We start from the raw sequence: 19,364 nt of genomic DNA on the forward strand, positions 1-19,364 counted from the left end.
TGAAGGTCCCTTAACCAAATGTAATCTGTTGACGTTTTACCTTTCCCTTTTCATTCTCTTGCAAAATCCAACTCTTCATTATCACTGTGATCTTCAATCCTTGATCCTTCAGTTTTCTCTCAGTCCATTTTCCTTGCATTAGCCACTTTCACCTATTCTCCTCATCTTGATCCTTTGGTGAACCAATTCACTCCATACACCCTTCTCTCTTGAATCCAAAGACGGAGAAAATCACTCAAACATTCTTACTGAGTCTATTAAAATCTTATGTCACATAACTCCAAATGGGGTTTCACTTCTGCTAGGCAATCCTACAATTCCTTCTTTATCAACTGGCTATTGCACTCTCCACAGTGTTTCTTCAAAAGCTTGTCATCTCTCCCAAACCTTTCACAGTTCTTCCATTCCACACTGTCTCAACTGAGAACAGGAAAAAAAAACTGAGAGAACTTCATATGCCATCCCTCTTTTTTCCTTTTTTTATTTCCTATCACCGAGATGCTTTCTGCCTCTTTATCCTCTTTTACCCCTCTCTCATATGATTAAGTGGCCTCCATCCTTACCAAGGTCAATCCCTCTACTTGTTCAAGTGATTTCATTACAAAACATCTCTGCGAACAGTTGTCTCACTCTGTCATCCTCACTCACTTATTTTAATCTCCCTCTTTCTAGTAACCAATTACCCACTGCCTATAAATATTTTTTTATCCCCACTGTCATCTAATAAATATTTCTGCCTTTTGTAGCTAAATCCACTGAAAAGATCATCTAGGGAGACAAGATGGCAGAGGAGAAAGATGCACATATTCTAGCTCTCAACTCACAACCCATAAAATACCTATAAAGAAAGACTCTCAACAAATTCTAGAGCAACAGAAGCCACAGAACAACAGAGTGGAGATTTCCAGTGCAGGGTGACCTGGAAGACCCAAGGGAAAGGTCTATCACACAAGACATAGAACCCAGTCCAGACTTGGCTGTGTGATGCTAGGAGGAGTAGGGCCAGAGCAGGTCTCAGGGGTGGAATCCCCAGCAGCATCAGAAATTTTCAGATCCCTCAGCCCACAAAGGCAAGAGGCAGCTTCAAAGGTCAGTGAGAGAGATTTTTCACCTCTGTGACAAGGCAGCAGGGTCCTTCCCTAGCCCTGACCCCAGGCAGCAGAAGATGCAGCAGTGGCAGGTGGCCACAACAGTCATTGTTGGAGCCTCAGCTTAAAGCCCTTGGGGGAATTAAGCAGCTGATCTGAACCTCAGCCCTGAGTGGCAGCTGGCCTACCTAAAGCCCCTGGAGGAGTTGAGCAGCTGATCTGAATCTCAGCTACATGCCAGACCAGGGAGCATATTCTTCTCCCTTGATTGTGCCATCTTGAAGGAAGTGAGAACTTACATGTCCCCAAAGTATACCCTACTTTTGACAACGGACCCAAAGGTCAAGTAAGTGGTTGGGAAAATGCCTCAAAGAAGGAAAAAAATAAGACTATAGAAGATTACTTTCTTGGTTAACAGGTATTCTCACCCATCCTTTCAGATGAGGAAGAACAATGTTTACCATCAGGGAAAGACATAAAAGTCAAGGCTTCTGCATTTAAAACCTCCAAAATAAATATGCAGTGCACCCAGGCCATGGAAGAGCACAAAAAGGATTTAGAAAACAAAGTAAGAGATGTGGAGGAAAAATTGGGAAGAGAAATGAGAACAATGCAAGAAAATCATGAAAAGCAAGTCAACAGCTTTATAAAGGAGACTCAAAAAAATGCTGAAGAAAATAACACCTTTAAAAATAGACTAACTCACTTGGCAAAAGAGGTTCAAAAAGCCAATGAGGAGAAGAATGCTTTCAAAAGCAGAATTAGCCAAATGGAAAAGGAGGTTCAAAAGCTCACTGAAGAAAATAGTTCTTTAAAAATTAGAATGGAACAGACTGAACAGATTGAAGCTTATGGCTTCATGAGAAACCAAGAAATTATAAAACAAAACCAAAAGAATGAAAAAATGGAAGATAATATGAAATATCTCGTTGGAAAAACAACTGACCTGGAAAATAGATCCAGGAGAGAGAATTTAAAAGTTATGGGGCCACCTGAAAGCCATGATCAAAAAAGGAACCTAGACATCATCTTTCATGAAATTATCAAGGAAAATTGCCCTGATATTCTAGAATCAGAGGGCAAAATAAATATTGAAAGAATCCACAGATCACCTCCTGAAAGAGATCCAAAAAAAGAAACTACTAGGAATATTGTAGCCAAATTCCAAAGTTCCCAGGTCAAGGAGAAATTATTGCAAGCAGATACAAAGAAACAATTTGAGTATTGTGGGACAATCATCAGGATAACACAAGATATAACAGCTTCTACATTAAGGGATCAAAGGGCTTGGAATATGATATTCCAGAAATAAAAGGAACTAGAATTAAAACACAGAACCACCTACCCAGCAAAACTGAGCATAACACTTTCAGGGGAAAAAATGGTCATTCAATAATACAGAGGACTTTCAAGCTTTCTTGATGAAAAGACCAGAGCCAAAAAGAAAATCTGAATTTCAAACACAAGACTCAGGAGAAGTATGAAAAGGTAAATAGGAAAGAGAAATTACAAGAGAATTACTAAACTGGAACTATTTACATTCTTACATGGAAAGATAATATTTGTAAATCTTGAAACGTTTCTCAGTATCTAGGTAGTTGGAGGGATAACACACACACACGTATATATATATACATACATACATATATATAGCCAGAGAGAAACAGAGGGCCAGAGAGCACAGTGTGAGTTGAATAGAAAGAGATCATATCTAAAAAAAATAAAATTAAGGGGTGAGAGAGGAATATATTGGGAGGAGAAAAGGAGAAATGGAATGGAGCAAATTATCTCACATAGAAGAGGGAAGAAAAAGCTTTTCCAATGGAGGGGAAAAGGGAGAAGGTGAGTCGGAAAAAGTGAAGTTTACTCTCCTCACATTTGACTCAAGGAAGGAATAACATGCACACTTTATTTGGTATGAAAATCTGTCTTACACTATAGGAAAGTAGGGGAGAAGGGGATAAGCAGGGTGAGGTGATGCTTGAAGGGAGGGCAAATGGGAGGAGGGAGCAATTAGAAGTCCAAACTTTTGGGGAGGATCAAGGTCAAAAGAGAGAATAGAAGAAATGGGGGCAGGACACGATAGAAGGAAATATAGCTAGCCTTACACAACATGACTGTCATGGAAGTCATTTGCAAAACTACACATATATAGCCTATATTGAATTGCTTGCCTTCTCAGTGGGCATGGGTGGGGAGGGAGGAAGGAAGAGAAGTTGGAACACAAAGTTTTAGGAACAAATGTTGAGAATTGTTTTTGCATACAACTGCGAAATAAGAAAAACAGGTGATGGGGTATAGAAATTAATCTTGCCCTACAGGACAAGAGAGAAGATGGGGATAAGGGAAGGGAGGAGTGTTAGAAGGGAGAGCACATTGGTGGAAGGGGCAGTCAGAATGCAAGTTGTTTGGGGTGAGGGGAGGGAAGAAGTAGGGAGAAAATTTGGAACTCAGAATTTTGTGGAGATGAATGTTGAAAACTTAAAAGAAAAAAAAGAAAAGATCATCTACAATATGTACCCCTGTTTTCTCTCCATTTTCTCTCCTCTTAATGACCTATAATTTGGCTTCTGAGATCATTATTCCACTGAAACTGCTCTTTTCAAAGTTATTAATTTTACTTGCCAAATCCAATGGCCTTTTATCAATCCTCATTATTTGCATTACTTCTCTTCAGCCTTTGACACTGTTGATCATTCTCCCATAATACTCTTGCCCCTCTATGATTACAAAATACCGTTCTCTCGTAGTTCTTGTCCTACCCATCTGGCCACATCTTTTTAATTTTTTTCCTAGTTCCTTTTCCAGATCATGTTATAACCATAGATGTTCTTCAGTTTTCAGTCCTGGGGCTTCATCCTTTCTACCTCTATACTAACTTACTTGAAAGTTTCATCAGTTGCCAAGGATGTAATTGTCATTTTTATACTAATGATTCTTAAATCTACCTTTCCTCCCTCGGACTTTCTGCTAATCTCTAATCTCACATTTCCAAAAGCCATTGCAAAAAATGTCCAGTAGATATCTTAAATTCAGTATTACAAACCATGAATCACTATCATTCCCACTAAACCCTTTCCTATTAATGTAGAGGGCAATATCATCTTTCCAGTCCCTCAGGCTCAAAATTTAAGTTATTCTGGACTCCTTAATATCTCTAACCTCACCCATATTCAATCTGTTGCCAAAATCTGTCAATTTCAGTTCTTCAGACCATTATAGTACAGACCCTCATTACCTCAACCTAGATGATGATGATGATGATGATGATGATGATGATGATGATGATGATGATGATTATTGTCAGCTGTTAGTTCTGTCTGCATCGTCTCTTCCCACTCCATTCTATCCTCTATTGAGGCAGTAAGGTGACTTTTATAAATCACTAATCTGGATCCATCAGCCCACTTCTCAATAAACTCCAATAACTTCCTATTGCTTCCAAGATTGAATACAAAATGTTCTGTTTAGCAGTTAAAGTCATTTATGACCTAGAACCTTCATATCTTTTCAGGTTCCTTAAACCTTACTCCTTAACATGTACTCTGACTGAGTGACACCAGCCTCCTTACTAGTCTAGAAGTATGATACTGCCATCTCTTAACTCCAGGCATTTTCTCCGGCTGTTCCCCATGACTGAAATACTTGCCTTCCTCCCCTGTAACTACTGACCTCCATGGCATCTGTCGAGTCCCAAATAGAATTCCATCTTTTAGTGGAAGCCTTTTCTACCTACTCTTAATTGTAATACCTTTCCTTCACTAATTATTTCCTGTATATATTTTTTCATTGTATATATTTGTTTGCATATTGTCTGTTTCACTTCATTGTAAGCTCTTTGTCATCTTCCTTGTGTTGTATGACCAGAACTTAGCACAATTCCTGAAACATAGTAGGTGCTCACTAAATGTTTATTGATTGATACAATGTTCCAGACACTATCCTAAGTGCTGGGGACACAAGAACAAACAAGGAATATTCTTCTCCCTCAAAGAGTTCAATTTTGAATAGATATATTTATGTGTTTTTCTATTAATATATCTAAATAGCAATGATTGTAGAAGGAGCCTCTTGGATGAGTTTCTTTTGTCCCCAGTTATTATAATATGTAGTTTTATTTCTTTCATATTTTGAATGTTTAGTAAAATATCCTATTATTGGCAAGAAGTGAAATCAAATAAAACAAAGACAAGATCCAAGTTATTTGGAGAAGTACAAAACACATAATGTCCAAAATGAGAAAAAAATGTTCTTACCAGTATAGGAAGTGAGGTAAGGATAAGAAGGTGATCAAGAAAATCATCATACAGAAGAACACATTTGAATTGGGCTTTAAAAGGTAAAAATTCATAATAAAGGAAGACATGACATTAATAATGAAAAGTGATCAAGGGGAGCATAGAGATGTTTGGGGGCCAGAGTTTTTTATCATGTTGTCTATAATCAAAAGTTCATATTGAGATGTACCATGGTTAGATAAGATTAGAATAGCAAAAGAGCAACAAATTATAGTGTATCATGCTCAGGAAATTTGAATTTTATTCCATAGACAAAAGGTAGCGCTGATGATTTTTTAAATATAATAGACCTAAGACTTATGCATAATTGACATATGTGTAAGGAATAGTAGTCTAATTTTTGTGAGAAGGATGGATTAGACAGGAAAGGGAAAGCTGATGTAGGAATACAGGTTAATTGCCTACCAGTTGGTCATCAAATATTGCTGCATGGTTGGAGTAGGAAGAGTAAAAAGAAGACATAGTAAGAATGTTATAAAGGTGAAATTGATAGAAACTTCATATGATTAGACTGAAATTGACAAAACTGGAATTCATTTCCATTTTTAAGAATATACCTACTATTAAAAAGTAGAGAAAATTTTCTTCCTCTAGTTTTTTACCATCTATGAGTAACATTTTGGGCATTTATGTCACTCATGTGAAGTATAAGTCTCCTCATCTCACAAGTAATTAAAGTCAAGAGTCAATGGGAAAGGAAAGAGGGATATACCCTCGATGTGTTGGGTTTTCTATTGCTGAGAAGAGTTAGTTTGATTCATCAGTAAAGTCACTGAAGACTCTTCAGTACCTGTAGATTTATTATTTCTTATATCCATCTCCAAAAGACTCAGTGAATGAAGCACTCGAAGTGTGAATTTAATAAACAGAAAAAAGGACTGGACATCATCTAAGGAATACTATGGAGGTACAGCTAGAAAAGTGTCATTTGATTAAGAATCCTCATTGCTGGTTTAGTTGTGGAGGTCATACTCAACTAGTCTTCTGGAATTTTTTGAAAACATTACTTGCAGAATAGATGACAAGAATTTAATGATGTAGCACAAGCGAATTTTTCCTGAAGGCAAATAACCATGCTCCTCATGAGAGATTTATGGTGGAGGTAACAAGTTATTGAATAGGTTAAAGGGAGTTTGCAATAGAAATCTGATGTTCAGCATCAAGTGGTATATTTAGCAAAGTGTGACCGCATAGTATTTCTATCAGAAGCATTGAACTTTGACACATTTCTCAAGGGATTGGCTATCTTGTTGGTTTTGCAAATATTCTTCATGCTCCATAACATAAAAAAGGCCAGGGGTCACCTAAGGAAACATTTTTTTCAAAATTTTCCATTTTTATTTCCTTCTTCTCTTCCCTCTTTTATTTCTGTGTTCCTTCTTTCAGATCTGATTTTCTCACTTTTGTTTTTCTTCCTTTCCCTATCTCCTATCCCTCCTTCCTTTGTTCCTGCCTTTCTTTCTTCTCTTTCTCCCTTATCCCCATTCTTCTTTCTTTCTTCTCTTCCATTCTTTCCCCCATCCATTTATCTTTTTTTACTCTTTCATTATCACAGGATGTCACAACATTATAGTTACAAAGTAAATCATATGTCATTTAACCTAACTGATAATTCTCTAACATTCCAGGGCAAAATTTTTTCCTGCTTTTACTGAACTGCATTGTCTTATATTGATGCAATGACTAGATGACTAGCCTAAGGTTTTGCAAACTATCTCTACAAACCATTCATGAGAAAGGAAAGCATTTTTGTTTATATTACAAAAAACCTTTTGTTTGTTCCAACTCTACAAAAGATTATTTTTCTTAACAAAGTGTGCCAATTAAGCAGTGTAGATGATAATGACAAATAGTATAACAAGATACGACATCAATAAACCTCAATGTGACTCTTCTACATAATGATCATTGTATGATCATAGTCTTTTAGACTATGGGAACTTCAAAGGTCACTTAGCCAAGCCCTTTCATCTTATAGATGAGGAAATTAAGACTCAAAGGGTGATGTAACTTGCTCAAGGTCATGTGGGTAGTGATAGAGCTAGTCAAAAATCATAAAGACATGAATGAATTGTCTTACCTGAACATTTAAGAAGTGATGTTCCTTGAACTTTCATTTTAGAAATTCAGGGTCAATGTAGTGACAGATATTACACACACAAACACATGCGTGCGCGCACACACACACACACACACACATATATATATATATATATATATATATAGAGAGAGAGAGAGAGAGAGAGAGAGAAAGAGAGAGAAAGAGATAATATACAGATATTAATGAAAAATAGCTATGCGTTCGGTAGTAATTGTCAAGCAGTGATTATAAAAAGTATTTGGTGCTGATTAAAAATTATAGAACTAGATCAGAAGAGAAGATTGACTTAGCAACCTAGATCCAGAAAAAAAATAAACTTAGAAGTGAACAAACATGAAGTAGTCTAACATTTATTTTTCTCAAAAACATAAAGTAATGGAGTTAGCACTTATTATTTGATAAGTACATCTAGGAAAATGGGAAGCAGTTTGGCAGAAAGGTACAATGAATAAGGGACCTAAACATAAGTAGTTGTTGATATCTTTATTTTAAATAGAAAGAAGAAAGAACCTTTTACAAGTATAGTTGGAGGTGAGGAGTAGTAGTTAGTGGTAGTAGTAGTGGTAGTAGTATTAGTAGTAGTGGCAGTAGTAGTAATAGTAGTAGTAGTAGTAGTAGTAGTAGTAGTAGTAGTAGTAGTAGTAGTAGTAGTAGTAGTAGTGGCAGTAGTATAATAATAGTAATAGTATTAGGAGGAGGAGGAGGAGAACAAGAACAAGAGCAAAGAACCAGAAAAAGACAAACAAGAACAAAAAAGAAAAAGAAGAAAAGGAGAAGAAAAAAATGAAGAAACATCTAAATGAACAAAATCAATTAAATTAGAATAAATTCAGAAACTATTGAGTGAAAAAATATTTATATAAAACCATCACTAATAAAATTTTTATACCCAAAATTTATATGGAATTGTCACAATATATGACTAATGTTCATTCCTTCATAAATCAGTGATCAAAAGATATAAATAGTTTTCAAAAGAAGTGGCAACCATCAGTATTCATATAAAATATTCAGACTGATAATAATGATTGAAGTGCTAATTCAAACAATTCTGAGGTTGCACTCATCAAATTAAGCAATCAGTGTAGGAATGGATATGGGAAAACATAATGACCAGACTCAAAGAAAAAAATCACTCTTCAAATCACCTTGGAAATAGGATTCTGGGATAGAATGCCAAGTGATTCTTTTATTCAGATAAATAATTTGCATGAAGACATATGCAACATGTTTATCACATTTTAATATCAAATAAAGTTGAGAGTAAAAATTTGATACAACACAAAACAGAATAGGAAAGAGGCTTTGACTGTCTAGAAGACTGAGCCAAATGTTTGATAAAATGAATGAATGAGCATTTACTCTGTTTTAGGCACAGTACTAAGCCTGTGGAATAGAAATACAAGCAAACAAGACAGCCCCTGCCTTTGAGGAACAAATGAGAGGAAGATAACATTACAGGAGAGGACTGGAGAAGCCATAGAGGAATATGTTGCATAGGGAAGTCAAAGGGGATGGTGACTAGAATTACTTTTCCAGAGATGGTATTGATTTAAATCCCATTCTTGAACTTTAAGCTGGAAGGTGTGTATGTTTGTCCTTCGTTGCCAAAAAAGACCATGCTATCAGAGAAATGATGACATGCCTTGCACTTGACTTTTGTTTTGAGTGAGGGAGGACTGTGCAAGATCACCAGCCTCACTTCTCCTCCAGAGACATCTGGATCCAGTGACCAGACTGGAGATGACCAAAGATGAGGCAATTGGGGTTAAGTGACTTGCCCAAGGTTACACAGCTAGTGAGTGTCAAGTGTCTGAGGTGAGATTTGAACTCACATCTTCCTGACTCTTGCATTGGTGCTCTATCCATTGTACCACCTAGCTACCCAAATTGGAAAGTGGAAGAGGTAGGAAGGTAGAGCTGTCATAGTATGAAGATGACAAGGAGTTGATATGATAGGCCTGTGATCAGGAATGGAGCAACAAGAGTGGGAATCTGAATCCATATTAGAAGTGAGGACTGAGAAGATGCCTGGAAAGTGGAATGAAGTAAGCCTTACCTTTGGGTTTTAAAAATAAAGTGATGTTCTAAAATGACTGTCTAAAAATGCAGTTTGAAAAGAACTGATGAGTAGGAATATTGAAATACTGTATGATGATCAATTGTGAATGACTTAGCTAGTCTCAGCAATACAATGATCCAAGACCATTCTAAAGGACTTATGATGAAAAATACATCCCCCTACAGAGAAAGAACTAACCAAGTTTGAATGCCTATTGAAGCATATTTTTTTAACTTTATTGTTCTTGATTGTTTTAGGTTTTCTTGGTCTGTTTTCTTACACAACATGACTAATATGGAAATATGTTTTGTATGATTGCACATTTATAACTATATCAAATTGCTTGTCTTTTCAATGAGGGGAAAGAGGAGGGGAAGCAGGAAGGGAAATAACATGCAACTAAATTTTCTACTGTTAAAATGTGTTTATGTATTGTGGAGAAAAAAATGAAATTAAATGTAAAAAATAAATGGATGAAAAATTATGAAATAAAAATTTAGCTATGTAGAATAGCACAGAAAGCACTAAGCAGAAAGTCAGGAAGACTGAGGTTGATTAATCCCTAATGCACACACCAGCTCTGTGAATTACACTATCTAAGTCTCAAGTTTTCTCATCCATAAATATAGGGATAATAATAGCCCCTATCTAACGGAGTTGTTAGATCAAATGGGCTGATATATACAAAAGTACCTTACAAACCTTAAAATACTATAAAAATGTGAACTTTATTATTTTTATTACTAAAATATTTTTGTAGTTTAGTAGACTACAAGCTTAATGGGAGCTAACAAGCAGTCAGTGCCCATTAAGAAGCTACTATGTGCTGGGAACTGTACTAAGAGTAGAGGATACAAAAGAGAGAAAAGACCGCCCTTGCTTTCAAGGAGGTTACAATCTAATCGTGACATGAAAGACAAAGCCCTAATTTGATCTTGAACAGTATAAGGGAACCTTAGCAGAGGGAGGCAGCCTGAAAAATGAGAGTCCTAGGCTTTGTTTTATGAGGATCTATTAAAGAAACTGTAGATGTTTAATCTGAAGAAGACAAGGGGAAGAAGAAGATTTGGGGAAGAAGAAGAGTATGATATCGCATGAAATAACCTATTTGAAGAGCTATCATATGGAAAATAGATTAGGTCTATTTGGCTTGGCCCTGCAACACACACAAAAAAAATAAGCAATGGGTAGAAATTGCAGAGAAAACTTCAAAAGAAAAAAGTTATATGGAGTGAGCTGGAAATAATCTCTCTGTGAATGCACAAAGTTCAATTTTTTCCAGTCATGTGGGATTACATATTCAGAAATGCACATCCTACTCTCCACCCATTCTGATGATGCCTAAAGAAACTGTTCCACCTTTACCCTACCTCACCTCCTATAACCCATGCACTGTGTAGCCACTTCTTGTTTACCTCTGGTATATTATTAGCAAACTGTGAATCCCACTGGATGTGATCTTTCTAAGCTCCTTTGGTAATTCCTAGGGAAGCTAGGTGGCATAGTGAATAGAGTACCAGGTTTGGAGGTAGCAAGACTCATCTTCCTGAGTTCAAATCTAGCCTAAGACAATTATTCTTTATGTCACCTGGACAAGTTATTTAACTCGGTTTGCCTAAGCTACTCATCTATGAAATGAGCAGAAGGAAATGGCAAATCGTTTCAATATTTTGGCCAAGAAAGAGATGGATATGATAGAAAACAACTGAACAACAATTCTTTTGGTACCCTTCTAACAGGCCTCCATCCTTTACAGGTCATTTACTCAGTACATTCTAAGTTTTTCTTGACCCAGTCTTATACTGAAATATATATACATATATATATATACATATATGTGTGTGTATGTATATATATATACATATATATATACACATTTACATATATATTGACCCATGCCTTGACATGGCTCATGAGAATTATTCCCACTCTTGTGTGTTTCCAATGGTGTGAGACCCCTTTGAGAATTAGTCAATTATTCAACAAGTACCAGACACTATACTAGTGCTAAAAAGAAGGGCAAAAGCAAGTTTTTGCATTCAAGGAGTTTACATTCTGTTGGAGTAGACAGTATGTAAATAATGTAAATAAATAAATATTTTTACCCTTTCTACTTTTGAATCCTTTACATGGCATGTTTATAATAATACTTTCTTAAAGTTTGCAAACTTATTATTTAAAAAAAAGCAGTAACCACTGGAAGACTTATGGTTGGATTTGAACTCATTTCTCTCTTCTGAAAGCTTTAATCCCTTGATTACTATGACATAAAATGCATGAAGGACTCTGACTTGATCATTGAACTAAATAACTAATTTTCTAACCCTTCTTAGGTTTGGTGCAGTATTAAGTGACTGGAGGAAGTGCAAATATTAACTGACATTTATATGACCAAAATTTTGCAAAGCTGTTTCCAGGTGTGGTGTAAGTAGGGAGAGTAGTGTGAACAAGACAGGAAACTTCAGGGGAAGGGATGTCGTAGAGAACCTTGAATTCTAGGACATGGAGTCTGGATTTTATCATAGAGTTTTAATAGGCACTGAATACTTTTTCAGAAAGAAACTGAAACAAGCAAAGGAGGATTTGTAAATATCCATAATCTGCTAGAGTGAATAGGTAGCAAAGTTTGAAACGGGAAGATATTAATGAGAGGAATACCAGATCGTAGGAATAGATAGCCTAAGTTATCTGGTTTCCAATCTTTCTTGTCACCCACTACCTGTGTGATCTTGGGGATATTCCTGAACCTTGGTTTCTTCATCTGTAAAATTAAGGACATTCCCAGCTCTAAATCTATAAATCTCTGATCCTCTTTATCCAGGCCTAACTTGGATGGTAGATTTATTTAGGTTAAGCAGAATGACCCTGAGTGTATAACTGTGGGTAACTAGGAAAATAATAGCCTTGTTGACACAGAAAGGGAAGACTGAAAGAAAAACAAGTTTCAGTGGTAGATAAATCACAGGACCATAGACATATCATCTCAGAGGTCACTTGGTACAACCTCATCCTCATTTTGTAAATCAAGGAAACTGAGCCCCAGAGAAGTTAAGTATTTTACTTAAGGTCACTCAGATTATCAGAGTGGGGATTTGAACACAGGTCTGACTCTAGAGTCTCACTTATTTCCATTGTACCAGCTGTCTCCCCATGATAAATTTAGTTTCAGTCAAGTGGAGTTTGAAGTACCAATTACCAAGTCTCTGTGTAGAAAGACACCAGATTTATTTGAAAATGTCTGACATTATATTGCTATTTAGAAGATTGACTTATTGCTGGGTCAAAGGAAAATTATTAGTTTCTTAAGCATAGAATTTAAGAATATCTTAGTTGGAAGGGACTTCTGAAGGCATCTAGTTGAACAAGGATGTGATCAAGAATCCTCTCTCCATCTCTCTACATATAGCTATCCAGTCTCACTTTGAAGTCCCCAGTCAAAGGAAAACCACCATCTTTCAAAAGGACTCCACTCCATTATTCCACTTGGGGATAGCTACAATGGTTCAAAAGGTATTTTTTCCTTTTTTTTAATATAAATTCTAAATATACCACTTGCCAACTTCCACCCCCAGATTCTGACTGTAGAGAAATACTTGCTAATGGATTGATGGACAAGAGAATCTTATTTGAGAAATCTCCTGAGCTTTAGTACATGTGCATGCATGTGTGTGTGTGTGTATGTGTGCACATGTACCAAAAGGATAATTATTCAGAAGAGAGTCATAGCAACTAATTAAGTAAAATGTTCTTATATAGGGAGATAATTGGAACATATCAAATTCATCTTCCCCAGGAATCAAATGAAAATCACTTCAAATAAATATACAGAATTTATCCAGGAGAGACTTGAGAGGCATATCTGAATCCTATTATACACAGGCAAATCTATCAAAACCCTTATGATGAGGCATAGTGTGTGTGTGTGTGTGTGTGTGTGTGTGTGTGTGTGTGTGTGGCAGATTTAGAGAAAATGGGGAAGGAAGTGATTTCAGAAAATTGCCATTGTGTTAGCAGATTCAGGACTATAATTTTAATGACTCACAAATATCCCTGAAAATAGATTTATCTTAATACATATTGTTTTAAAGCAAGTAAGTATAACACATTAGCAAATTTTTATACCACTAGCTGATTATACATCTTAGCTAAAATTCACCAAAAGAAATTTATAGATAATCTAGTCCAATGTAAATTGTTTTATTCTATGCTGCTTAGAATAAGCCTTTGTTAGAATCTTTTACTCTTTTGCATTGACAAATGAGTAAATGAATAAGCATTTACTTTGTGCTACATACTGCACTGGCTGGAAGACAAATAGAAGATCAAACAAAGCTCTTTCCTACAAGAAGCTTACCTTCCCATAAGGGGAGAAAACATTTATCGTGAAGCAAAAAGCCAAGAGACGCACTTTGGCCTGATGTTGCAGGGATAGTAGAGGGAGTTGGGGAAGAATGGATAGTAGACTGATATATCCTTTTCTAGGAGCAGTGGCAGAATCTAATTGATCATCATGTCAGACCTGGAGCCTATGATAGAGTGTTGGGCATGATATGCATGTGGTGGACAGGGCAGCTGGCAGGGCTGTGGAGAAGAATGTGAGGGTAAAAGTTTAAAAGAAGCGTGGTTCAGGGTGGAGTGAAGATGGTGGAGCACAAGCACAGACTTGCTCAAACTCTCCACCCAAAAGTCCTTAAGATACCTGTAAAAAGTAACTCTAAACAAATTCTAGAGCAGCAGAAGCCACAAAATGACACAGTGAAACAGATTTCTAGCCCAAGACAACCTGGAAGGTCAACGAGAAGGGTCTACGGCACTGGGCTCAGAGTGGAGCACACTCCAGTGTGGGCCACCACATGACATAGACAAGAGACAAGACTTGAGCAGGCTTCCAGGTGCTGAAAGAAAAAAATGCTGCAGTTTTCAGATATCTCAACCTACAAATGCCAGAGACAGCTTCAAAGGTAAGGCAGAAGTTCTTTCACCTGAGTGAGAGGGGAACTTGATCTGGCCCCAGTTCCAGGTGTAGACAGCCTCTACAGCATCAGCAGCTGCTTCTAGAGGTATCAGCCTACAAAAAGTGGGGAAATACAGCTAGATCTTGACCCTGAGTGGCAATCAGGGGTTAGGGTGAGGGAGAGGGGTAAGGAGGAGTGCTGGCTTGGAGGAGCTGGTGGCAGTTTTGGAGAGCGAATCCTACTTGCAGAGCCAGGGCAGAAAAGAGTGTTTGTGGTTGTTCTGAGACAAGACCACAGACCAGGAGAAGAGTAAATTCCTCTCCCTTGATTACGCCACCTTGGAGGAAATGAGAACTTACAGGTCCCTAGAGATATCTCTGAAAACAGCTACACAAAACCTCTGCAGCCTGGGGTAGTATGCCATCCACTTGACAAAGATCTCAAAAGTCAAGTAATTGGCCAGAAAAATGCCCCAAAAGGGGAAAAACAAGACTATAGAAGGCTACTTTCTTTGTGAAAAGGTATTTTATTCCATGTTTTTGGTTGAGGAAGATCAAAGCTTACAGTTAGAGGAAGAACAAAGCATACAACTGGAGGGAGATAACAAGGTACATACATACAGAAGCTCACTGAAGAAAATAGCTCTTTAAATATTAGAATGGAGCAAATAGAAGCTAATAACTTTATGAGAAATCAAGAAATTATAAAACAAAACCAAAAGAATGAAAAAAATAGAAGACATTGTGAAATATCTCACTGCGAAAACAACTGACCTAGAAAAATAGATCCAGGAGAGATGATTTTAAAATTATTGATCTACCTGAAAACCATGATCAAAAAAAGAGCCCAGACATCATCTTCCAAGAAATTATCAAGGAAAATTGCCCTGATATTCTAAAACCAGAGAGTAAAATAGAAATCAAAGTAATTCACTGATCACCTCCTGAAAGAGACACTAAAAGGAAAGGTCCTAGGAATATTTTAGCCAAATTCCAGAATTCCCAGGTCAAGGAGAAAATATTACATGCAGCCAGAAAGAAACAATTCAAGTATGGTGGAAATACAATCAGGATAACAGGATTTAGCAGTTTCTAAACTAAGGGATCAAAGGAACTAAACCAAGAATCACCTACCCAGCAAAATTAAGTATAATATTTCAGGAAAAAAAAATTTGACTTTCAAATGCAAGAATCAAGAGAAACATGAAAAGGTAAATAGGAAAGAGAAGTCATAAGGAACTTATTAAAATTGAACTGTTTATATTACTACATGAAAAGATGATATTGTAACTCATGAGACCTTTTTAAGCATTAGTTGGAGGGAAAATGTGCATATGTGTGTGTGTGTGTATGGGTATGTATATATGTATGTGTATGTTATATATGTGTATGTATATATTATATATCTGTATGTATATACATAGGTATGTATATGTATATGGGTATATGGGTGTGTACATTTATATTTATACACACACACTCATATATATGTACATATATATGTGTATATATATTATATATATGCATACATACATAGAGGGCACAGGGTGAACTGAATATGAAGGAAGAATTCCTAAAAAAATAAAATTTACCATTGAGTGGAATGTACTAGGAGTAAGAGAAACGGAGAGATAGAATGTGGCAAATCTCAAATAAAAGAGACAAGAAAGAGCTTTTACAATGGAGGGAAAGAAGGGTAAGATAAGAGGGAATAAGTGAGCCTTCCTTTCATTAGATTTGGCTTCAGGAGGGAATAATACACACTCTTTTGGGCATGGAAATCTACTTTACCCTGCAGGAAGGCAGGGGAAGGGCTGGGAGAGATAAGATAATAGAAGGGGCAGCAAATTGAGGAAAGGGATAATCAGAAGCAAACACTACTGGGGGGAATAGCTCAAGGGAGAGGATGGAATAAATGGAGGGCAGGACATGACACAGAAAAATGTGGTTAGCCATTCAAAACATAACTGTTGTGGAAGTGTTTTGCATGGCTACCTATGTGTAGCCTATATTGATTTGCTTGCTTTCTCAATGAGGGTGGATAGGGAGGGAGGAAGGGAGAGAATAAGGAATTCAAAGCTTTAAAAATGAATGTTAAAAATTGTTTTTGTATACAATTTGGAAATAAGATCTACAGGCAATGGTGTATGGAGATCTATTTTGCCCTGCAGGAAAATAGAGGGGAAGAAGATGGAAGAAGGGTATGGAGTGATAGAAGGGAGGACAGACTGGGAAAATGGGTACATAAGGTGCACAGAGTCCCGGGTGGGATGGGGAGAAAATTTAGAATTCAAATTCTTGTGGAAGTGAATGTTGAAAAATGAAAAATACATAAATTATATATATTTTTAAAAGAAGAATGGCTCAGACAAAGCTGCAATATCAGGGCAGGCAGAGCAGTTGGCCATCAGGACAGAAGGTACATGGGGTAGAAGTTCCAGATATGGAAGGATTAAAACTATCAAGGTATGTTTTCTCATCCCCAACAGGGTTAGGGGTTAGACTGTAAAGAAAGTCTGAGCTGAGGAACGAGATTAGTGGGCTTCTTCTTCTGAAATTAATAGATTTCAAAAAGTTGCCTGGAATGCTAAGAAACTATGTGACTTCTCCAAGGTCACATGGTGAATGTATGCCAGAGCTGGGAACAGAGGCCATGTCTTTCTTCATTACATACCATGATGTCTTCAATCTAGTCTTCTATATCTTTCCTTCTGTTCTCAATCAAATTCCTAGATAAAAGTTTTTACATAACGTATCTCTCCTTCTGTCTTCCTCCTCAACCATTTGTTGCCTGGCTTCAGAGTTCATCATTCAACTGAAATTGCCCTCACCAAAGCTATCCTAGGTCTCCTAATTGATAAATGTTATGGTCTTTTATTGGTCTTCATTGTTCTTGACCTGTTCTCCTTCTGGCTACTTTTTCCTCTCTGTTTTTTTTTTTTTTTTTAATAATTCACTGCCCTATTTTTTTCTGCCTACTGTGTGATCAGTCTTCTATCTTGCTGCCTCATCATTCATGATATTTTACTACTTAAAGTGGGTGTCCCCTTAGACTCTGACCTAGGAACTCTTTTTCTCTCTCCATTCTTTCCTGATGGTCTCATCAACTCCTATAGGTTTATTTGTCATCTCTGGTAGATGACTCTTGAATCTATATGTTTTTATTTCTTTCCAGGCTGAGTTTCAGTTGTCCAAATATCTATTGGATAATTTTTAAAAAATACTATTTTCTCCAGTTACATGTAAAAACAATTGTTAAATCCATTGTTCTTTTTTTTAAGTTTTGGGACATTTCAAATTAGATATCTTAGACCGAGGCGGAGAACCTGTGACCTTGAGGCCACATGTGGCTTTGTAGATCCTTGGGTGCAGTCTGTTGACTGAGTCCAAGTGTAATAGAACACATCCTTTTATGAAGGGGATTTTTTCTGAGAAATTCAGATTCAGTCAAAGGACACAATTGAGGACTTAAAGGGCCACATGTGGCCTTGAGGTTGCCGGTTCCTGACCCCTGTCTTAGACACATCTCAAATTCGACATACACAAATGAGAACTCATCTTTCCCCAAACACCACCAATTTTCTAACTAAAAATTTTCCCTTAAAGGCACCACATTCATCCAGTTTACCATATTTAGAGCATTGTCATTATGTTCTACTACCTCTTTCTCATCCTACATATTCAATCAATTTTCAGATCTCACTATTCCTACCACTAGAGGATTTCTTCAGTTTGGCACTTTGTCTCTATGCAGATAGATATAAGTATAGGTCAGGCTCTCATCATCTTTCACCTGGATTATTGCAATATAATCCAAAAGCTCCCCCCACAACCCAGTTTATCCTAATTTTGTTTGTTCCTTGGTACCAAAATGATTTTTTTCTTAAGCATGGAAATGACCAAGTTATTCTCTTATTCAATTAACTACATAGGCTGTTGACTGCCTCCAGGATCAAATATAAACTCTTTTGCTTGATTTTTCCTCCATTTAATACTGCTATTTTTTCCAATTACATGTAAAGATAGTTTTTAATGTTTATTTTTATAAGATTTTGAGTTGCAATTTTTTTCTCCCTCCTCCCCTCTCCCAAGATGGCAAGCAATCTGATATAGGCTATATGTATTTAATGATATGAAACACATTTCCATATTAGTCATGTTATGAAAGAAGAATCAGAACAAAAGGTAAAAACCATGAGAAAGAAAGAAAATAAGATAGAAAATAGCATACTTTTCTCTGCATTCAGACTTAGTTCTTTCTCTGGACAGCATTTTCCATCATGAGTCTTTTAGAATTGTCTTAGATCATTTTATTGCTGAGAAGAGCTAAGTCTATCAAATTTGATCATTGCACAATGTTGCTGTTGCTATGTACAAAGTTCTCCTGGTCCTGCTCTCTTCCCTCAGGATCAGTTCATGTAAGTTTTTCCAGGTTTTTTTTCTTCCAAAATGAACCTGCTTCTCATTTCTTATAGCGCAATAGTATTCCATTGCGTTCATATACCACAACTTGTGCAGACCTTCCCCAATTGATGGGCTTCCCTTCAATTTCCAATTCTTTGCCACCACAAAGGATTGCTATAAATATAGATTTTTTTTCCTCCTTTTTATGATCTCTTTGGGATACATACCTAGAAATGGTATTGCTGAATCAAAGGGTACACACAGTTTTATAGCTCTTTGGGTATAGTTACTCCCTCCCCCCATTTGCCTTCCCTTCTATCATCCCCCTCATCTCACCCATCCCCTTCTCCCCTACTTTCCTGTAGTGTAATATAGATTTTCATACCAAATTTAGTGAGCATGTTATTCCCTCCTTAAGCCATATGTGAAGAGAGTAAGCTTCACTTTTCCTCTCTCA

The sequence above is a fragment of the Notamacropus eugenii genome, chromosome 1, assembly GCF_028372415.1.
Source record: "Notamacropus eugenii isolate mMacEug1 chromosome 1, mMacEug1.pri_v2, whole genome shotgun sequence".
Lineage (NCBI taxonomy): Eukaryota > Metazoa > Chordata > Mammalia > Diprotodontia > Macropodidae > Notamacropus > Notamacropus eugenii.